Source organism: Geotrypetes seraphini, chromosome 1 (genome assembly GCF_902459505.1).
Source record: "Geotrypetes seraphini chromosome 1, aGeoSer1.1, whole genome shotgun sequence".
Classification (NCBI taxonomy): domain Eukaryota; kingdom Metazoa; phylum Chordata; class Amphibia; order Gymnophiona; family Dermophiidae; genus Geotrypetes; species Geotrypetes seraphini.
The window spans coordinates 232,961,252-232,985,619 of NC_047084.1; the positions used below are offsets into that span (position 1 = coordinate 232,961,252).

The 24,368-nt window shown below is 40.1% G+C and overlaps 1 protein-coding gene across 15 annotated transcripts in view; it reads right to left on the reverse strand.

Annotated features, from left to right (window-relative positions):
• Positions 1 to 24,368, reverse strand: part of PCDH7 (protocadherin 7) — a 922,726-nt gene that overhangs the window by 552,577 nt on the left and 345,781 nt on the right. The window lies entirely within an intron of this gene.

Here is a 24,368-nt window from a genome sequence, read left to right on the forward strand (position 1 = left end):
AAGGTTGTATTTATAAAAGATTCTTTGACAGGACTCTATCTTTCAAGCAGGTAAATGGAATAAAAGTTTAAGTGATTTGATTCTGAATTCTTTCTCATATCAAGCCTCAGATCAGTGAAAACTTACATATTTGATAAATTTGTTTAATTATATTACTCAATGGTGTATTTATTAGAATATGTATCGATGTAATTTTGCTGTGTTTTCACAGCTTCTCTTTGAACCACTCAGAACTGTAAGGTATTGCAGTATACAAAAATAAAGATTTTATTATTATTATTATTTATAAGCTGCACCGAACTACAGGTTCAACTCTGATCACCTTGTTAGACAAACTGGAATGGATAACAGGTCCTTTATCTGCCATCATTTACTGTGGTGCTATGTTAATGAAAGACTATCAACCACAGACAGTCCAAATCAGAGCTGAAGACTAGACTTAATCCAGACACTCTGAGTGACCCTTGGATTCCGGCTTCCAATGGACCATGGAGGAAAAACATGACCAGCTCAGTTGTAATTAGAGCTTCCAATAAAAGAAATAGGCAGGGGCATCAGGAGAGCATCTGTGGTGTGACTGCAAGGCAGTCCCACTACCAGAATCTTCCCTCTACTAGAATCTTCCCAACCCTGAGATATCCTATCTGTCTGTCCAAATTAGATTGTATGCTCTTCTGAGCAGGGTCCATGTATTATAAGTTAAACGTACAGCGCTGCATACAGTTTTCAGTGCTATAGAAATGATAAATAGTAGTAGTAGTACCTCTGGAGGATTGGATCAGTGACAGTAGTCCTAGTGGGGCGGAAAGTTAACACAGCCATCACTGCCATGCATTCAAAAACAGATTTGCCTAAACAGCAGCACTAATTACATTGTGCAAAATATTCACAACTGTTTGGTTGGTTTTAATCTTACTCAAGTGTCCCCTATTTTTATCTGAATATATTTTATTATATTTTTATGACCTTTCACAACTCCATTCACCAACAATCATGACCTCCATACATATCCATCCCCACAAATTTATCCAACCCTGATAAACATCCACATATTCCCAAATACAGTGTAGCGTAATATCTTTTTGACGTTCTGCACTATGAACTTGGACCTTTACCCACTCCCCTCCCCCAACGCACAGAGATTGCTTCAGACCCCCCACTATGTGGTCATTGGGCCAAAATGTTTGAACATCTCTGGTCGCAAAGAAACAAAACAGAAGAACAAGGATCCTCCATGAAAAAAGCACCAAAGACAACAATGGAGTTAGCGGCAACACAATGGGTGCTCATGCTATTCAAAAGAACAATCTTTATTGTTATTCAAACTTCACAGCAACTCGATACAAACTATGGGGTTCTTTTACTATGGCGCGCTAACCAATTTAGCTAACCAATTTAGCTAACCAATTTAGCTAACCAATTTTAACCAATAACGCTAATTGATTTAGGCCCTCTTTTGTAAAGGTGCATTAAGCATTTTAGCGTGCATTTAGTGCACGCTAAATCAAAACGTACACTAACCACTAACAAGTCCATAGGATAACATGCACACGTTAGCATTTAGTGCGTGATTAGCACGCACTAATATTTACCACACACTAAAAAGCATAGCACACCTTAGTAAAAGAGGGCTAAAGATTAGCGCACACTAAATGCTAAAGTATCCATTATATTCTATGGGCACCTTAGCATTTAGCGTACACTATTTAGTGCGCACTAAATCGGTTAGCGCGCCTTAGTAAAAGGACCCCTATGTTTCAACCCAAAGGCCTGCCTCAGGAGTCAAAGTAAATCTAAACAATTAAAAATATAAAAACTAAGTAAAAAAAAAAAAAATAGAATAAAAATATTGCATAATAAATTAATATAATAATAATACTGATTGGAACATACAAACAATACCTATAAAAATTAATAAATTGTACATTGAGAAAAATACATAAATGACGAAGCAAAATGTAATAAAAAGAAAGGGACTTATATAGTGCCTTTTTTGTGGTTATATATTCAAAGTGGTTTACATGTACTGTATATAGGTATATATTTTGTACCTGGGGCAATGGAGGATTAAGTGACTTGCCCAGGATCACAAATGAACAGTGCTGAAAATAATCCCCCAACCTCAGGGTGCTGAAGCTGCAGGTCTATCACTTGGCTACTCCTCACCTCCAAAAATAAAAAGTTAAACTGGGATTTGAACCTGGGTTTCTTAGTCTGCAGTCTACTACTAGGCTCTTCATTGGGTCTTTATGCTTTGTTGTTCAAAACGCCTATAATGAATTAGAAGGCTATGCATAAAAAGGCGAAGGTGGTGGGCCTCATATGTCACTTAAATATGATTTTATGTAGTCCTGGGAAGGAACCAGCTGTCTTGGTACATGTACGTACCAATAACATAGGAACATGTGAGAAAGAGGTTCTGGGAGCCAAATTTAGACTCTTAGGTAGAAAGCTGAAATCCAGATCCTCCAACATAGCATTTTTAGAAATACTTTTTGTTCCACAAGCAGGACCCAAGAAGCAGACAGAGCTCTGAAGTCTCAATGCATGCTTGAGACGATAGTGCAGGGATGAGGGATTTGGATTTGTTAGGAACCAGGCAATTTTTTACGTCAGGTGGCGCCTATTCCGAAAGGATTAACTCCACTTTAACCTGAATGGAACCAGGCTGCTGGCACTAGCATTAAAAAAGGAGATAGAACAGTTTTTAAATTAAGATGGTAGGGAAGCCGATAGTTACCCAGGAGCGAATGGTTTAGTGTGGCATGTCCTTGAAAGGTACCGGTACTATTGAAACAGGACATTTAGGGAATCCCAATAGAGAGATTTCAATAATGGTAAAAGGAAGCCAGGAGTGTTCAAGAGGAAAGCAAAGTACACAAATTATCCCTGTCAACTTCTAAGTAGCCTGTAAATGCAAGGTGAAAAAAACAACACAATTTAAAGTGTCTGTAAATAAATGCTAGAAGCCTAAAAAGTAATATGGAATAGTTACAGTATACTGTATAACACTAAGGGCTCCTTTTACAAAGGTGCGCTAGCATTTTTAGCACATGCACAAGATTAGCGCACGCTAGCTGAAAAATTACCGCCTGCTTAAAAGGAGGCGTAGCGGCTAGCCCACCTTTGTAATAGGAGCCCTAAATGAAGAGGTACTACAGAAGGAGGACAATCAACGTTACCAGGGTTTAAATTATATTGCAATAATAGAGTAGATCAAATTGGAGTGGGTTGCAATATATGTTAAAGAGGGAATTGAATCAAACAAAATAAACATTCTGCAAGACATAGATAGCAGCGTGGTATCCATATGGATAGAAAATCCATGTGTGAAGAGAAGGAATATACAGGTTCAGCTGTACTACTGTCCCCCAGGACAGAATGAGCAGACAGATGAAGAAATATTTACAAAGATTAGGAAAGCTGGCAAATTGGGCAACAGTATAATAATGGGAAATTTCAATTACCAATCTAATAAGTGCATGATTTGATAACAGTTTGAAAGCCTTCTCACCAGCCTAATCTAGTCTCTCTAACTACTATAGCAAAATAAATAAATAATAATAAAGTGGAGAAAAGAAACCCCTCAGTTATGCTTCATGGGTTAAAAAAACATCCACTTTATTATGCAGTCCCATGTCCACAATCTTCTATACTTCCCGGTAACTATTAGAGGAAAAAAAAAGCTGTCTCAGACAAGAAAACTTCACATATAACAATCCCAAAATATATTTTTTTCTAGATGCAATAGTGAGAAAAAAGGGATTTAATTGCACTTCATGTGGCTCTTTCTTGCCAGTCACATAATTAAATCACGACCACACTCTGCTGGAATCCAGTTGTCCACTTTCAACCCATGAAGCATAACTGAGATTAGGCTGGTGAGAAGGCTTTCATACTATCAGAGCATGTACTTATTAGATTGGTGATGAATCCTGCTCTCTCCTTATACTGTGTGTGATTTCAATTGTCCCGAAGAAAGCCACAGCATGATGGCTGAAATGTTGGTTCTTCCTACCCAGATGCAGCAAGACCTGGACAACTGTAATAATCATTCCAGATTGAATCCAAGCTGAGTAAACTTAGGGGCCCTTTTACTAAGATGAAAACATCTGGCAGATGCATTTTGCTATGTGTGTGGCCAATTTATTAGGACAAGAGGGAAAATTTACTCCATAGAAGCATCTGCTAAGATTTGTGATGCCCACAAGGCCTGTTGGGGATCAAGACAAGCCTTGGGCACCTCACTTCACATGCAAGCACTGCCAAAAAACCCTGGAATGTTAGATAATTTTGTTTCTCACTAGGATGGATGAATTTTCTGCTATAAAATTTCTTAGAATGTTTAATTAAAAAAAAAAGTTTAAATTTTAAAATTTTCAATGCTATTTGAAAATATACAATATATGAAATATGTTGTGAGAATCTCATACACATTAGTCATAGATGAAATAAATGTATTGCTTTCATAACCACAACTTCATTTTATTCTTCTACAGTATGGGACAAAGGGGAAAAGATAGCCATGAAGTTTGCTATTTCAAGAATTTGGAAGGAACCTACTGACCACTCAAACAATTGCAACTTATGCCTGGTGGACCCTTCCAAATGTTGTACTGGCAAGTATGCATCTGCAGTCCCATATTTGGATATTCCTTCATCTATCACCCCAGTGCCATATTGCTCTGAGCTCCCTATACCCCTCCACCATAGAAAAAGCAGCTGCCTTCAGAAGAAAGCAGCAAGTCAGAGAGTGCAGAAGACATTGTAGATCCAGCTTACGATATCAGTGGTGCAGCTTATTGGAGAAACCCATACTGTCCAAACTAAAAAAACCTTAATGACTTAATATTGATCTCACCAAGTCCAATGTCGAACTTATGACATCTAGGTTCAAGCAGTGGAACTTGGATGAAAGTGTGCAAGTCACAGATCAGAGAAAGTGTCGCCAAGCTTTCTATACTATCTTCACCCATAAAAATGGGCTCTGCTTCTCCCACAATGTGACCACTCTGTTTAAAGCAATCCCAGTTGCCTTTAACCTGAAATAGTGGCATCTCTTCATTGAAAGCTCATCCAGGAGCATCAAAGTCATGTTACTTCTAACAGGAACATGTATATATCCCTTCTACTGGCTCACTCAGTGTACCTCAAAGAGGATTACAACAACATCAAGACCTTACTAGGTGTCTTGATGAGTATGCTGGGAGGTCATTGAAAAGTTCAGAATGGTGGCATACCTATTGGCTCTCCAAGGCAGTTTTACCAATTTTCCTTGTTATCTCTGCCTTTGGGACAGCATGGATACAAAGGTACACTACCAAAGGCAAGACTGGTCACAGCAGACTGAGTTCTCTGTGGGGAGAAACAACATCAAATGGGAACCACTAGTGGACTACCAGAAGGTGCTGATGCTACCTCTGTACATCAAATCAAGTCTAATGAAACAATTTGTCAGAGCTCTAGATAAGGAGTCAGCAGCCTTCAAATGCCTTCAGGATATCTTCCCTAATCTGTCTGAGTCAAAGGTTAGAGCCTGTGTCTTCATTGGATCACAGATAAAGAAGATACTGGAATGTAAGGAATTTCTCAAGAAGCTAACTAGGAAGAAGAAAGTGGCTTGGAAGAACTTTGTCACAGTGGTTCGGGATTTCGTAGACAATCACAAGGCTGAAAAACATGTGGAGTTGGTTGAGAATCTTATGAAGAATTACAATACAGTGTCTTATATACTGCAATCCATGTTTCACCTCTTCTCAAAAAAATCTCATTGGCTGCCAGTGGCACATCAAATAACCTACAAGATATGTTTACTAACCCTTAAATCAATACTCTATAAAACCCCTTCCTTCATCAATAGAGTCTTAATACCCTGTGCCGCCACCCAAATACTTAAGATCTAATGATCAACATTTGCTAGTGGTTCAATCTCTTAAATCCATCAATACTCGTCTTATTTACTTTCATATATTGCATTTCTACCCCCACTTTCCTCTCGGTCCTGTCTACGCTATGTGATATGCTTATGTTATTTGTATTGTCTCCCTGAATATTGTGATGTACTATTTTTTTTTACATTTGTACATCGCTTTGTATTAAGATTAAGCGATTCATCAAATTTTAAATAAAACGTAAAACTTGAAACTTAAAATTAGCTGTAGGATGTCTCTCAAAGTCCATGTCTTTGATGATCATTTTGAGACATTCAGGAAGAACATGGGAGCATACTCAGAGGAGCATGGTGATACTGGACTTCAAACACCGCTACCAAGGACAATATAATGAGAACATGATGGGAGACTACATCTGGGGGCTGATTCATGAAAGTGACGTATAATATAATCACAAATCTCAAAAACTACTCACTTCTAAATATTCTGTGGTCATCTGTATAACTTCAGTATAAATACTGTATATATTAATTGTGATTGATCCATTGCTTTTTATGATTTTATAAGAATGAAAAGATGAAAATTTAGCATTTTTACATTTTAAATAGGTAAATTGCAAAATTTGACTACCCTGTTCACAAAAGAAATGTTTTATGAAAATAATGGACATTTTCTATACTTTTTAGGTATGAGCAATTAGGAAATTATACTTATTGCCCAGGAACAAAAATCATTTTAGATAGTGTTTTTGAAAGGCTAATTATGGTAAAATGAGGACCTTGGTTAAAAATAAGCTAAAAGGATCAGCATCAATGGTTTGAACTTTAAATCAGGAATGGATATTACTTAAAAATATCAGACCAGATGTATTCCATGTATTAACAATGGTGGAAAGAAGAGAAAATGAGAGCCAGCATGGTTAAAAGGTAAAGTGAAAGAGGCAACCAGAGCTAAAAGAACATTCTTTAAAGAATGAAAAAAAAGGATCCAAATGAAGAAACTAAAATGCAACATAAGCACTGGCAAGTTATATGCAAAGCATAAGGAAGGCTAAAAAAGTATATGAAAAGAAACTTTTCAATAAGGCAAAAACTCATACTAAGAATTTGTTTCAGGTACATCAGAAACAGAAAGCCTGAGGATAAGTCCATAGGGGAAAGTCAGAAAGAATTATTTACTTCGGTCTTTATGGAAGATGTAAGAGATCTATCTGAACTGGAAATGTTTTACAAGAGTGACAATGTGGAGGAACTGAAATAAATCTCAGTGAACCTGGAAGATGTACTGAATCAAATTGACAAGTTAAAATGTGATAAATCTCCTGGACCTGATGGTATATATCCCAGTTTACTGAAAGAACTCAAATATGAAATTGATGATTTGCTGTTAGTGATCTGTAACCTTTTGCTAAAATTGTCTGTAGTACCTGAAGATTGAAGGCTGACTGATTTTTTTAAAGGGTTCTGGGGTGATCTGAGAAATTACAGACCAATAAGCCTGACTTCAGTGCAAGATAAAACTAGTGGAAACTATTACAAAAAATTATGGTTTATAGCAAATATGGTTTAATGGGACAAAATCAGCATTGGTTCAGCCAAAGGTCTTACCTCACCAATTTCCTTGATTTTTTTGAACGTGTGAATAAATATGTGGATAAAGGTGAGCCAGTTAATGTGGAATGGCATAATCAAAAGAAATGTTTAAGTCCATTTTGGCCTAAATCACAAGTTATGCAAAATTGGACACGGGAAAAGCTCCATTTTCGAAAAATACATCCAGCATATTTTTTTTTTTTTTTTAAATCATCCAACTTTACGTCCAGCCGTCTGATCATCCAGACTGCTAAGTTGTCCATCTTTATATCCCATTTTTGACCAAAATTCATCCAACTCAAAAAACTTAGAAAAAGACCTTTTGGACGTGGGAGAGGCCCGAAAAGTAAGGGACTGGACACCCAGACATGGCACCAGAGTAGTGGGGCACCTAACAGGGCACTGCTATGAACTTAACAAAAAGTGTGCCACATAAACATCTCACAACAGCTCCCTTATAGGTCATGGTGAGCCTTCCAAAACACCCCCGGAATCTACTATACCCACCTATCTACCACCCCAATAGCCCTTATGGCTGCAGGAGCCACTTATATGGCAGTACAAAAGGATTTGGGGTTTTTTTTAGGGGTGCACATATTTCTCCATGAATGCAGTGATTACAGTGGCTTATGGGCCTGGGTCCTCCTCTCCATGGTTCACTAACCCTTCCCCAAGACCACTTAAGCCACCTCTGTGCAACTCTACTAGGATTTCCTATGCCAGGCTGCCAGGTGCTGATGTTCTGGAGGCAGATATGTAAAGTTGTTATTACGTTTTTTATGGGGGGATCAGTGATCGCTGGGGCTGTGTGTGTGGGTCTGTACTTTTTGTCTGCAGTGCTTATCTGGTCACTTTGGATACCTTTTGTGGACTTAGACCTGGTTTTAGATGGCCTGAGTCACAACATCCAAGTTCCGTCTAGGCAGTGTTGTAAAACCTTCGGTTATACATGCAGTACGACTAAGTCTGGGACGTCCCACGTCCCATGTCCCGCCTAAATCTCGCCCTCATCACTCCTCCTAAAATGCCCCGTTTAGCTCTGGTCTTTCAGCAGCACTATGAAGGCCTAAGTCATTTTTAAATATGTCTAAAACCCTGTTTGATCATCTGTACTTGGACATCTTTTGTTACTGATCGTCCAAGTGCTAATTTAGGCCGGTTTTTAGACGTTTTTCTGTTTCGATTATGAGCCCCATAGTGTACAACTGTTACAGCATGGAGTTGCCCTTATATTAGTTTGCTGCAGTCTAGGGCAATTTCATGGTGACGCCAGGAAGTATTTCTTCACCGAAAGGGTGGTTGATCATTGGAATGGACTTCCACTGCAGGTGATTAACGCCAGCAGCTTCCTAGATTTTAAAAAGAAATGGGATATGCATGTAAGATCTCTAGCGGGATAAAGTCTGAGGGTGGGTCACTAGGTGGGCAGACTTGATGGGCTATAGCTCTTTTCTGCCATCATATTCTATGTTTCTATGTTAGGGGAAAACCTACTACTTGGTCAAGATGATAAATTTTAAAAAACAGAACACTGTCTAAACTCAAATGAGCTAAGATTTTGGGCTTTTACAAAGGCGCGTTAGTGGTTTAACGTGCGTAATAGCGCATGCTAAACCGCTGAACGCGCTAGCCGCTACTGCCTCCTCTTGAGCAGGCGGTAGTTTTTGGCCAACGCAGGGGTTAGCGCGTGATGAAAAGTTGCGCGCGTTAACCCCGCTAGCGTGCCTTTGTAAAAGGAGCCCTTTGTTTTCTATAGCACTTTAAGCACTGTTCCCAGTTTTATTTTGAACCATTGAACTGAACCAGGTCTAGCATAATCTCTACAAACTGGGATAGCACCCAGAAGTGCATGGATTGTCTAAGGAGGTTTCTCCTCTTCCTCTGCATCCCAAACTTCTTTATTTAGTCTATTCCCATTAGCAGTAATTTTTTCCAAACCCTTTAAATCAATTTGAGTCCTTAGAGCTGAGTTTCACCCAAAGTCTTCTTAGGAATATATCAGTGAATTTCTTACTTTTCATTTGTTTTCCACTTGAATGCAATAAAAGTTATACCGCTTACCTGTATCATATTGTCTCATTGTTAAATTACAGTACGCTACCATATATCAGTGCACTAGAGCAACAGTATACCAGACGAATTCTCACTGTGCGGCACTATTTTGAATCCTGATCAAACCATACCGAGCTGCCAAAATGCAAATATTCTTTCAAAAGCATGGAAAGAAAAAAAAGAAGCACTTACAAAAGCTCCAGCAAAGCTATGGAAAAGATTTTTTGGCATGCATGTTAAATTCGCTGAAAGCCCTATGTAAAGTTCATAGGATAATACATATTCCCAATACAGCCGATTAAAACATTTTTCGCCATCAGAACATGACTCATGAACACCCTGAGGTCAATTTATCAAACATTCAGACCATGGTGCATTAAGGTTTACAGGGAAACATTTTAACATTTTTGCTTACTTTTATTCTTTTATTTGCCCCCCCTTTTACAAACTGCGATAGTGGATTTTAGCGCAGGCCAGTGCACTGTATGCCCTGTGCTGTTCCTGACACTGAGTGCCTGGAGAAGCACAGAGCATTCAGTATGCCGGCCTACGCTAAAAGAACGCTATTGTGGTTTTGTAAAAGGGGGGGGAGGTATTTATTTATTTATCTATTTTACTTCAATCCATTCTGTTTTATTTTAGTACAAAGGGTCAGATTCTATAAATGATGCCTGAGGGTAGGTGCCTAGATTGGTGCACCTAGCAAATCTAAGGCTCCTTTTACTAAGCTGTGATAGCACACGCTGAATTGCCGCACATGCTAGACCTTAATGCCAGCATAGAGCTGGCGTTAGTTCTAGCTGCATAGCATGGGTTTAGCACGCGCTAAAATCCTGCGTGCGCTAAAAACGCTATCGTAGCTTAGTAAAAGGAGCCCTAAGTGTCTACAGAAAGTAGATGTGGATTCTGGGTAGATGTTGGGCATGGTCTGACTTAGGTGCTGGTAGGCACCTAACTTACCCCCTATTTACAAAACAATAGCATGGTTTTTTTAGCGCCAGCCATGACGGTAACAGCTCTGACACTCATAGAAATTCTATGAGCGTCAGAGTTTTGTAAAAGTTACAGTTTTGTAAAAGGAGGGGAGGGGGGCTTAGATGCAGTCATTTAGGCAAAGAAAACCCTGGCATAAATGGAAGTGCGCCTAAGGTTTAAAGGTGCAATTCTATAAACACTGCCTAGCGGATGATTGACAGTTGCACTCCTCAGCACCTAAAAGTTAGGTTCTGTTTATAGAATCAGGGACAAACCGTTTTGTGATAGTGCAAGCTAATATGAAATAGCAAGTACTATTTTCTGTTAGCATTTGTAATTTCCAGTGAAGATTAGTAGTGCTTTTCCCCTAACATGCAGAGAGAGAGAGAGATTGAGATTTTTTTTCCTTTTAGTTTTAAGCTAAATCATAACCAGGGCTGGAATCTGGAACCTACACTGAGATTTCTCCCCTGTTTGATATTCTCTCCCAATGTATTATTGCCTACTATTGATGGAATAATAGACTTTAATTTGGGGTTTAGCACCAGAGGTCTTTTGAGAACCCTGTAATTATTGGCCTGAAATCTGGCCACGATGAGGGGCATAATCAAAACTTTAAAGCATCCAAAAACCTGCCTAAGTCGGCACTTTGACATCCTAATAGCAGGGACATTCAATTGGCGATAATCAAAACAAACCTTCTGGATGTTCAGCAGCACTTCTAAGCTGCTGTGCATCCAGTGCTCAAAGGGGCATGTTGGGAGGTATGTTATGGGTGGGAATTGGGCGGGCTTCCACCTGGACATCCTGAAGCAATAATCAAAGCTTTTCCAGACATCCTAGGCGGATCTTACATGCCAGGACATAGAGCAAAGTAATACAGGTTTAAGTGCCCCAAAGGTGACCAAACTGACAAGATGACCACTGAAGAGTTTAAGGCATGACACCCTCTCTTACTCCCCCAGTGGTCATGATCCCCTCCCACCACCCAGAGATGGGGGGAGGGGGAGAAAACAGCATTTTGAGGGCTTGCCATCAGCTGATCACAGGTGAGAAATCCCCATCAGCTGAGCCAGTTTTGGTGATTCCTGCTGGCTCAGTTGATAAGGATTACCCCTGTCAGGATCAGCAGGAGCCCTATACCCCTTCTCCTGAAATCCCCCCACATCACTCAACATTCCTGGATCCCCCCCCCCCACATCACCTGACACCCCTGACATCAGGCAATACCCCATCATCCGACACCACTCGACAACACCGCCCCCATCACCCAACACCCAACAACCAACACTCTCTTCTTGTTTGGGCTAACTTTTCAGCAGCCCCTATACTATTCACAGGAAGGTTTCTTAAGAGCAACATTCTGACTAAAATTTAAAGTCATTTTGGAACTTAACTGCACCATTATCATGTGCTTTGAAAAGTAAAATTGCAACCTTAAATTTTACTTGGACTCTACTAGAAGGCAAGATAAAGATTAAAGCATAGGTAAAATGTGAACAAATTATGAATAGCTGAAAATTAAACAAGCATTTTGAACTAATTTTACTGTTTTCATACAAAGGGATGCTAAAAAGTTCTCAGCCCAACCAACCAACCAACTAACTAACCAACTTCCTATATTCTGAGTGTTATTTTGCCACTGTAGCTGAAAAGAGAGTTATCTTATTTTATTAAGTGCCAATTTGCAGAAATAAGATTATCTGTTTTGACATTGTTTCAGATCATTGATTGAACCATATCCAAGTTATTCTTTCCTTGGTTGGGCTGAAAACTTTATTATTCTTGCAATTTTTAAACGGTTTAACTACAGTCTCAACAAAATGATAATACTATAGTTCTTACTTCTCTCATGTTTCTTTTTCTATATATTCCAGTCTTAAATATATGTGAACCGAGTTGAGCTCCATTGGGAGATGACCAGGTATATAAACCGAAGATTAGATTAGATTTCTGTTTATCTTGAGCTGACCCATTTGGAAGAATTTATTCAGATTGATGTACAACACAGAAGTCTGGAGAGGTTTCCTTATCTAATTTACCCACAGAGGAGATTGAAGAGGTTGATACTACTGTAGGGTTGATGAAACTGATGTATTATTTTTGAATTATATAATTGTTGTGGTTTTAAGATGCAGGAAGTTTAAGTATGGCGTCCTTTTATCAAGGCATGCTAGCCATTATAGTGCACGCTAAATATTAGCACATGATAAATGCTATATAATGGATGCATTAGCATTTAGCACGCGCTAAAATGGCTAGCGCGCCTTAGTATAAGGACCCCTATATTATTTCTGATTCCATATGATTTTTGTACGTTCTCTGATTTTTTTATTTATTATCATTATTGATGCAATTTTCTCTTTTTGAGAAAGTATAATTAATTTTATACTTAAGAAAATAAAAAACCCAATAATCAATACTACTTATTTCTAACTTCAAAAATATCCTTAAAGAGGTCCTTAATTTGTGACTACACATGAGGGCTTTAAAAAGTCAATAATCCCTATTCTGTAACATAAAACCCAGACTTATTTGCTAAACATAAGTTCTACAGTATTACCTGACATTGGGATAGTCAAAAACTTTATCCTATAAAACTGGTGAGACAGAAAATATTGGAGTTGATACACTCTCAATTCTTCATGAATCCATCTGATTTTACACATACACGCACAAGAAAAAAAAATCATTAGAAAGTGTTTGAAAATCAGGCATATTAGAAAAACTGAAAAACAGAGCCACTGGAATAAACATACATACACACACACACACACAAAGACAATTCAGTGGCATCATTTAACCCTCGTTCAATAAACTCAAGGTTTTTCACACTAAACTGTTCCACTTCAATGGCATCATTATTTTATTGTCCATATGAAGGCTAACACAGAAATGCACAGCACATGATGTTTTACTTTTAATGGCTCTCTATTGATTTCCAAGGTAATTAGAGAATGCATTTTATGCCATATCACTAAAGGAGTTTGTTAAAATTATGCCATTTATTCCAGAGTGTGTTCTTTCCTTTATAAATTGACCTGATCTTTGGTATATTTCGCTTGTCACAGCAGTATCTTATGCAAATGGCAAGGGAGGGAAGAGGTATAAGCAGAAAGTGAAAGAAGGAGAAAAGAAAAGGGTGACATGGGAAAGAGGAGAGCTGAAACAAAGCCTTTCACAAGTAGTAAATACACACTTCACCCCCTTTTACAAAGCCACATTAATGGCTGCCGCTGCGGTAACGGCCTCAAAACCCATAGGGATTTGGGGTTTTTTGCCACGCGGCAGCCACTAGCACATCTTTGAAAAGGGGGGTGGGGGGAAGAATTAACAATAAACCATGTCATGCTCCTGTGTTTTTACTTTTCCATAATATTTTTCCCATTAGTTATAGGAATGCTCCTTTTTTCAAGCCCTTCTTCTAATAACTACCATCACTGCTGAAAAATGAGATCTTCACAACATCTGTGCGTTCCTCATTCTAAACATGGCACCCAAAGTTAGACACACAATTGGACATAGAGTTCTGGAATATGAATATCTAAACACATTAACTAATTGGTTAATTAGTGCTTGTTTTGCACTGGATTGGTGATAACTCTCAATATTTTTTTTTTTTTTAATAATTTATATTCTGCATATCCAACAATTCTATGCAGATTACAAATTATTCAGGTATTCAAGCATTATTCCCTAACTGTGCCGGTGGACTCCCACTCTATCTAATGTACCTGGGGCAATGGGGATTAAGTATCTTGCCCAGGGTCACAAGGAGCAGTGTAGGATTTGAACCCACAACCTCAGGGTACTAAGTCTATAGCTCTAACCAATGCATCACACACTCTTCAAGCACTATAAATCACTATTTAGTAGTTATGGGACTCATAATCAAAACTTAAAAACATCAAAAACCCGCCCAAGTCAGCACTTGGATGACCTAAGACAGGTCATCCAAGTGCCAAAACTCAAACTGACTTTCTGGATGTGTTGCAGGACTTTTTATGCCTCTGAATGCCACTGTGCACCCAGAGCTGAAAGGGGTGTATCTGGAGGAGTGATTAGGGCAGTATGTGAGCGGGATGGGGCAGAACTAGATTTAGGCCCTCTTTTACAAAGGCGCGCTAAGCATTTTAGCGTAGATTTAGAATGTGCTACGACAACGCATGTGCTAATCGCTAATGTGTCCATAGGATAACATACACGCTTTAGCGTTTAGTGCATGTTTAGCACACCTTTGTAAAAGAGGGGGTTAGTCGTCCTACAGGGATAATTAAATGTTTTACTAGACATCCTGGACAAAACTTAAACATTGTGAGTTAGACGATGTAAAAACAGGTTTAAGTACCAAAAAGGTATCCAAAGTGACCAGATAACCTCTGCAGAGACAAAGTAAAGACAAGACCCCTACACACTCCCCAGTGTTTACTGACCTCCTCATACCCCCACATAGATCAGAATCAAAAAGTACATACCTGTCCCCAGAACATCAGCACCTGGTACGGGAAAGCCTAGTAGAGCTGTACACAGGTGTCTCAAATAGCTTGGGGGTGGGTGGGTGTGCTAGTGAATCATAGAGAGGAGGACCCAGGTCCATAAGTCACTCTAACCACTACATTTCTGGTGGAACATGTGTACCCACCAAACCCCCTCCCCTCTCCAAACCCTACTCTACTGCCATATAGGTATCACTTGCAGCTATAAGGACTAATGGGGTTATAGATAGGTGGGTATAGTGGGTTTGGGGAGTAGGTTTTTTTTTTAGGGGGGGGGGGGCTCACCATAACCTATAAGGGAATTCTGGTGAAATGTTTATCTTGCACCCTTTTTGTGAAGTTCACAGAAGTGCCCTGAAAGGTGCCTCACTGCTGTGTTGTCATGTCTGGGTGGCCAGTCCATTACAAGATTGTCCCCTCTCATGCCCAAAAGGTCTTGTTGTAGGCATTTTGGGACTTGGCCAAAATTTTGGTTGAAAATGTAGTATAAACATAGACGACCTGGCAGTCTGGATAAACTTTTTATAATGGCTTATGGACTTTTCTGGAATTATCCAAACCATTTTTAAATCCTGCTAGGTTAATATAAAAAAAAAAAACCTGCAGGAACTGATTGGACAAAAGATCATTCTATCTGCGATACTAGGTAACTATGAGCTATGCACTCTGAGTCATAAAGCAGAAATATAAAAACAACTCAAAGGCCACATTTTTACACTGTAGATTTTATGAACAGGACACTCTGATACTAGTTAAACATCACCCATACTCTCTTTTAGATGTCATAGCTAGATGCCAGTAAAGGGAGTGTTGGGGAGTTACTATGGCGTATTAGGATGCCTTCTACAGCTTGTCTGATGGCAGATTACCCCCTAGTAGAATCTATTTGCCAAACCAGAATTTTTAAAACTAAATATTTATTCAAAAACTCCCATAGATTATCAGATACATCCGTTTGAATATTAAGATATCTATTTTTATTAATTTAATAATATTTATATACTTTAAGGAGATAATTTTATAAACTCATACTGACCTGCTTATAAAAGGTTTCTGGGTCTTGCTGTATCTTGTCAGGTAGAAACCGACATTTCAGCCACCATGCTGTGGCTTTCTTCAGGGTATGCTGTGAGGTCTGTAGTTTGTCTTTGTAAATAGTGGATTCATTGACCTGATTGGGAACAGGGCAGTCCACCAATTTGATTTTTGGTGGGAAAGTCAGTTGGTCTCTTTTTCCATAGAATGGAAAAGTCACTAATGGGTTTAAAGATGTTCTCCCTGTGGAGCTGGGTTACGTGTTAACATAAGAACATAAGTAGTGCCTTTGCTGGGTCAGACCAGGGGTCCATTGCACCCAGCAGTCCACTCATGCGCGGCCCATCAGGACCAGGACCTGTATAGTATTTCTCTATCTATACCCTTCAATCCCCTTTTCCTTCAGGAAAGCATCCAATCCCTTCTTGAAACCCAATAGCGAGCTCTGTCCTATCACACCTTCTGGAAGCGCATTCCAGGTGTCCACCACCCTTTGGGTGAAGAAGAACTTCCTAGCATTGGTTCTGAATCTGTCCCCTCTTAGTTTTTCTGAATGCCCTCTCGTTCTTGTAGCTTTCAAAAGTTCGAAGAATCTGTCCCTCTCCACTTTCTCTCCAGGGAAAGAGCCCCAGTTTCTCTAATCTTTTAGCGTACGAAAGGTTTTCCATACCTTTTATCAGTTGCATCGCTCTCCGCTGAACTCTTTCGAGTACTGCCATATCCTTCTTAAGGTATGGCGACCAATACTGGATACAGTACTCCAGATGCGGGCGCACCATCGCCCGATACAATGGTAGGATAACGTCCTTCGTTCTGGTTGTGATACCCTTCTTAATAATACCTAGCATTCTGTTCGCCTTCTTAGCGGCCGCTGCGCACTGTGCCAACGGCTTCATTGATTTGTCCACCAGTATCCCCAAGTCCTTTTCTAGGCTACTTTCACCCATTGCCAGCCCTCCCATCTTATAGCTGTACATTGGGTTTCTGTTTCCCACATGCAAGACCTTACATTTTTCTACATTAAAGTTCATCTGCCATTTATTTGCCCACTCTCCCAGTTTGTTCAGGTCCTTTTGTAAATCCTCACAGTCCTCCTTAGTCCCAACTCCACTAAAAAGCTTGGTATCATCTGTGAATTTTATAAATTCGCACTTCGTCCCGGTTTCTAGGTCATTAATAAATACATTGAACAGCAGCGGTCTGAGTACCGACCCCTGCGGAACTCCACTCGTGACTCTCCTCCAGTCCGAGTAGTGGCCCTTCACTCCCACCCTTTGTTTCCTCCCCGCCAACCAGTTTTTGATCCATCTATGCACCTCTCCTTCCACCCCATGGTTCTTCAGTTTCCGTAGTAGGCGTTCATGGGGTACCTTGTCGAAAACATTTTGGAAATCCAAGTATACGATGTCTATGGGGGCCCCTTCATCCATTTGTTTGTTAATTCCTTCGAAGAAGTGCAGTAAGTTCGTTAGGCACGATCTTCCCTTGCAGAACCCATGTTGGCTTGTTTTCATCAGTTTATTCCTTTCTAGATGCTCATTGATGCTGTCTTTTATCAGCGCTTTGGCCATCTTCCCCGGGACCGAAGTCAGACTTACTGGTCTGTAGTTCCCCGGGTCACCTCTCGATCCTTTTTTAAAGATGGGCGTAACAATAGCTATTTTCCAATCCTCCGGGATCATGCCTGTATTCAGGGATAGGTTACAAACTTGCTGTAGTAGTTCCGCTATTTCCTTCAAAACCCTAGGGTGGATTCCGTCCGGACCCGGAGATTTGTCAGTTTTTAATCTATCTAACTGCTTATGTACGTCTTCAAGGCTTACCTCTATGGATGTTAATTTTTCTGCTTGATCTCCTTTGAAGACAAGATGCAGTGAGACACAGAAACCTGCTACAAGCACAGTGCCAGCTGCGGAAACCCTGAGAGTTCATACTGACTTGTAAGCAGCGTGAGAAAGCGAATGAATGAAATGTAGTTGTTAAGGCACTTCCCCCATCCTGAGGAAGATATGAAATGCGTTGGTGGGGTGTAGTATAACAGCGATGTTGCACTAACACGCTGTTATCTAGGGGATAAGAAATTTTCAGTATACTACTTGAAAATGAATTAGAAAGAATGAAAATGTATTGAAATGAATGAAATGACTAAGAAAACATGGAAGAGATAAAAAAATCCAATGAATTGAGATCCTGGAAATGACTTTGAAGATGTTATTAATATATTTATTTATTTATTAAAGAGCACAGAAACAGTATGAAAAATTAGAAGTAGAAACAGTGTGAAGAATACATAAAAAGAGAAAAAGAGAGATTAGAATAGAATAGAGCAGTGGTTCCCAACCCTGTCCTGGAGGAACAAAAGGCCAATTGGGTTTTCAGGCTAGCCCTAATGAATATGCATGAAGCAAATTTGCATGCCTATCACTTCCATCATATGCAAATCTCTCTCATGCATATTCATTAGGGCTAGCCTGAAAACCCGATTGGCCTGGTGTTCCTCCAGGACAGGGTTGGGAATCACTGGAATAGAGGACACATTTGGGTGAGCCAGTGACTAATGCTGCCACACTTTACTGCAGGAATCAACAGCGGACAAGTGGCATTCTGAGATTCCCCTTGTGTCTTTTAAAAGTATTATAAGCTGCTTCATAAGGCATGATATAAATTTAAACAATATTTTGAAAAACCTTTGAGTGGATTGATATTATCATGTCTAAAGGCTCAAGGAGTGGCCAAGTGGTTAGAACTGCTGCCTCAGCACTCTGAGGTTGTGAGTTCAATCCCAGCCTACTTCCTGTGACTCAGGGCAAGTCATCTAACCTTCTGTTGTCCCAGGTACCACAGTTAAACTGTGAGCCTGCTAGGACAGATAAGGAAAAATACTTAAGAGTACCTGATTACTATTCAATATATTGTAAACCATTTTGGATTAATCTCTTCATGAATAAAGCAGTTAATAAATCAAAAATAAATATGCAAGGCCAAAGAGCAGTATACAGTATTGGTAATGTCAGTTCCTCACTCAAAATCAGTTATACCTCTTGTGACATGGATATATCTTTATGTGGGTATAAGCATCCTTCAAGTCAAGAGAGCATAGCCAATTGCTTGCCTGAATCATGTTGAGCAGGGTTCTCAGGGAAACAATCCTGAACTTTCTTTGACCCTTAGGTCTAGGATGGGATAAAATCCTCTCATCTTTTTGGGATTGAAGAAGTACTTGTAATAGAATCCCTCCTTTTCTTCCCATGGTAGTACAGACTTAACTGCATGGTCCTGTAGAAAGGATGAGAGTTCCTCTGCAAAAGTGGAAGACAGGCCAATGGCCTGCCAATGTTTCTTACTCTGTGAATGTTCCCTTGCGTTTGCGCACTAAGGCAGTTGGTTCTAGTTATAGAATACTACTGAGCATATATTTAGCACTTACCTGCAAAACTGTTATATATGGTATACTGAATGGGGCTCATATTCAAAACAGAAAACATCTAAAAACTGACCTAAATCGGCACTTGGACTATCAGTGAGACAAGTCGTCCAAGTGTCGATAATCGAACCGGGTTTTAGACGTACAGTGGTACTTTGGATTACGAGCATAATCCGTTCCAGGAGCATGCTCGTAATCGAAAATGCTCGTTTATCAAAGCGAGTTTCCCCATAGGAAATAATGGAAACTCGCTTTGATACGTTCCCACCCCCCACCCCCTCCCCGAGGCCAGGGCGCTGCTCCCCCCCCGCTCGCAAAGTCCCCCCCCCCGCGTGATCCGGCACCCACCCCCGTGAGAACAGGCACCCCCCGCCCCCGCCCCGGCCCGACCAACTTTAACTCACTCCCCTTTTGGCACCGGCATACAGCCCACAAGTGCCGGTGCCGGTGCCGCTTGAAGATCTTCTTCCCAGTCTCTGCCGGCTTTGAGCAGCGAGAGGGAGAATTAGAAGGGCTTGAGCATGCTCAAAGCTGGCAGAGACTGGGAAGAAGAAGATCTTCAAGCGGCACTGGCACTTGTGGGCTGCGTGCCGGTGCCAAAGGGGGGGTGAGTTAAAGTTGGTCGGGCGGGGGGTTCCTGTTCTCGCAGGGGGGGGTGCCAATTCGAGCAGGAGGGGGCCTTTTGCAAGCGGGGGGGGGGAGCGATGCCAGTTATCGGGGGGTGCTCGCAAATCAAGTCAACACTCGGTTTGCGAGACACGTTTTGCGAGAATGTTTTGCTCGTCTTGCAAAACACTCGCAAACCAGGTTACTCGCAAACCAAGGTTTGACTGTATTTAAAAACCTCCTAGGCCTTCACAGGGCTGCTGAACAACCAGAGCTAAAAGGGGCATAACAGAAGGAGTGTCGAGGGTGGGATTTGGGCAGGACGTGGGCCTTCCTAGACTTAGTCACACTGCATATATAACCAAAAGTTTCCCAACACTGCCTAGACGGAACCTGGACGTTCGACCTAGGCCATCTAAAACCAGGTCTAAGTCACAAGAAGGTATCCAAAGTGACCAGATAAGCATTGCAGACACAAAGTACAGACCCCCACATACTGCCCCAGTGATCACTAACTCCCCCCCACCCCCATAAAAATCGTAATAACAACTTTACATATCTGCCTCCAGAACATCAGCACCTGGCAGCCTAGCATGGGAAACTCTAGTAGAACTGCACAGAGGTAGCTTAAGTGGTCTTGGGGGTGGGTTAGTGAACCATGGAGAGTAGGACCCAGGTCATAAGCCACTCTAATCACTGCATTCATGGTAAAAAATGTGCACCCCCCCAAAAAAAAAAACCCAAACCCTTTTGTACTGCCATATAAGTGGCTCCTGCAGCCATAAGGGCAATTGGGGAGGTAGATAGGTGGGTCTAGTAGATTCTGGGGGTGTTTTGGGGGGCTCAACATGACCTATAAGGGAGCTGTAGTGAGATGTTTATGTGGGACCCTTTTTGTGAAGTTCAAAGCAGTGCCCTGTAAGGTACCTCACTACTCTGGTGCCACTACTCTGGTGCCAATCGCTTTTCTGGCCCCTCTCGTGCTCAAAAGGTATTTTTCAAGGTGTTTGTGACTTGGACAAATTTTTGGATGAAAATGGGGTATAAAGATGGACAACTTAGTGGTCTGGGCGATCAGATGGCTGGACGTAAAGTTGGACAATTTAAAAAAATAAATAAATGTTGGACATATTTTTCAAAAATGGACCTTTTCCCATGTCCGACTTTTGGCCCAAAACGGACTTAGACATTTCTTTTGATTATGCCCATCCAAATATATATAATTAGTGCCTAACTTTAGATGAGTTGTGTTATAGAATGAGGGGGTTATTGTATAATATGATCCTTGGATACTCTGTAGGCCAGTCATGCTTCCCTGTTTCCATGGCTTCTTTCAATTGCTTGATTTTCCTTCCTGTGTCATTTTTGATAGTATCCAACCAATGGGCCTTTGGTTTCCATTGCTTCCTTTAACCACTGACCATTCCGAGTGGTACCTCTTTTTCCAGTGAATTCATCCTCATAACATGTCCAAAAACAGGTAAAGTTTCTGTCTGGTAACCTTGCCTACCAGGGACAACTCTAGGTTTATATGACCAGGAACATCTTTCTTGGTGATCCTAGCTGTCCGTGGGATTCGTAGAAGTCTTCTCTGGCACCACAGCTCGAAAGCGTCAATTTTTCTTCTACCTGCTTTCCTGAATGTCCATGTCTTGCAGCAATATGTTGTGATTGGTGACTGAGATGTTCTTTCACTTCTATATTTGTTCCATGCTCACCATGGCTGCACGCCCCAGTGTTAGTCGATGCTTGATCAAGTTTCAAGTTTTATTAAATTTGATAAATCGCTTATTGCATACTAAGCGAGTAACATTTAAAAATATATTGTATACAACCTTAAAAGGGGGTAAGAAAACATTAACTGACAATACAGACGAGCTCAGGTACATAAGGAAAGAGCAAAGGTGGGCAAAAAGTTACAAAATTGCTGTTTCAGGAGAAAAGAGAGCGAAAGCCGAGTATAGGAAAAAACATTAGGATTGGGATAAAATGGATAAAAATAATTATTTTAAAGATTAAAAGAAGCTTTGAAAAGAAATGTTTTTAAGTTGGTTTTAAATAAATTAAGATCTTTAACTTCTCTTATGTATAAGGGGAGAGTATTCCAGGTAAGAGGGGCCATAACTGAAAATATGTCATGACGTCTGGTTCCAATGATTTTCAAGGAAGGAACCATAAGCAGCCCTTGTGTTGTAGACCGCAGGGAACGAGTCGAGTTATATGGAACTAGAAACCGGTCTATGAATTGTGGTTCATTAGTGGATAATGTTTTAAATGTTAAGAGTAGTATTTTGTATGTTATTCGTTGATTAATTGGAAGCCAGTGTGAGTCTATTAAAAAAGGTGTTACATGATCGTATTTTTTACCATTGTGAATAATTTTAATTGCGGTATTTTGGATTATTTGCAAACATTTTTTTTCCTTTTGAGTGATATTTAACAGAAGTGAATTACAGTAATCTAATTTAGATATGACAAGGGAATGTATTAAAATGTTTAATGATTTCGGTTCTAGGAACTTAGACATAGAGCGAATTAAGCGCAAACGATAAAAACAACATTTAACTACATTGCTGATGTGCTCTTGATAAGAGAATTTGTTATCGATGATAACTCCAAATAACTTTAGTGATGATACTAACCCAATTGGTATATTGTCTATTAAGAAAGGATCCAAAAATTTTAATCCCTGCTTCATTGGGAAGAATAAGGCCTTCATTTTTGTTATGTTTAAAGCTAGTTTATTTTGTGTGAACCAAGTTTTTATTTTTTCTAGTTTTTGATTGATTAGAAATATTTCATTAGGATTTTCGGGGTTAAATGGGTGGGTCAATTGAATATCGTCTGCTGTCGAACTGCTATTGCGATCAATGAGGGACTCAAGGAAAACAAAGATGTCAACCGCTTCTATTTCTTCATTGTTGATCTTTATGTGGACTTTCTTGTTGGTGGTAGTCATGATATTGGTCTTCTTGATGTTCAGGTAAAGTTCCGAGTGTGTTATAGCTGGCCCTTATATATGGCAGTTGCAAAATCATCACTTCCCCATAGAAGTTCCAGCACCTCTACATGGAAACTGCTGGGTTGATGATACCCTTTTTGTGCAAGGTATATCTGAAGAATGGGCTGCTTCGGTTTACATGCGTGCCTGTATATTCTTATGCATAATTTACAAAAGTATCTCCCCCTGATATTCAGTCAGCAGCAGTCAGCATTTTTTTTAAGTGCTAATCGGTGCTGCCTAATTTATATCCCAATATTCAGCATCGGGCCATGTCCAGCATGAGCAGCATATGTTGATTTGCCATTTTTGTCGTTTGTCTTACATAATTAGATTTGTGCTTGATGTACTGTACAGTGCTGTGTGCATCTGGTAGTGCTATAAAAATGATAGTAGTAATAGTCAGCTTGAAATAAACAAAAGGTTTAGGTCGTACAACATATTGCATATTGTGGGGTGGGGGGGTTCTGTCATCCACATGAATTTGGCCATACATTCTATAATCATAGAGGTTACGTTTTCATATTGCTCTAAAGCTAAATTACTTGTCCTTCTTTTCAGTTGGTGATTACTAGAACGGTGTCCCTAACATTAACCATGCTGACAGCTCTGACGTTTTACTGATGGCAGTGGTTGTCCAGCAGATTACTGCACAATGTAGATTTAATCTCCCCATTGTCTTGATAGCTTCAAATGAAAGATTTTGAAGTTTCCTGCTTCTGACCTACTGGGGGTGAATGGGTGGATAATAAATTACCTGCCCCTGTGCTTTAACAAGAAAGGCAAAAGGATTAGGTTGCAAAGGACTGCTATCGCTGCCGCTCACTCTGGTGCATGACAGCAAAATTTACCAACATAATCCACAGACACACCAGAACCAGAGCTCAACCTATTTAAGGGATTAAAAGCAATTAAAGGTGTATTAAGAATGTTTAAGAGTAATGTGGCAGCAGGTTTTGCTGCTGTGGAAAAGAATTAGCATCTACTGTAGCCCTAGTAGATTCACTTCACAATTAGACAGACATTATTAGCCTGGAAGAGAAATACTGACTGACAGCATAAGTACAACCCACTGATTGCATTACAAGTATTTCCTATAAACCAGGGAAAAAGCAGCCCTGGTGATGGATATGGGTATAGAATAAACATATATGTCATCCTACAACTTTGACACAGACGGAGCATACTGTGTGTGAATAGGTGATTTCCTGGTTATAGCGGCTTCTCATAAGCAGGGAGTTGCTTACTATAAAACACTACAGGGGGCTCCTTCAACAAGCTGGTTGTTGAAATCAA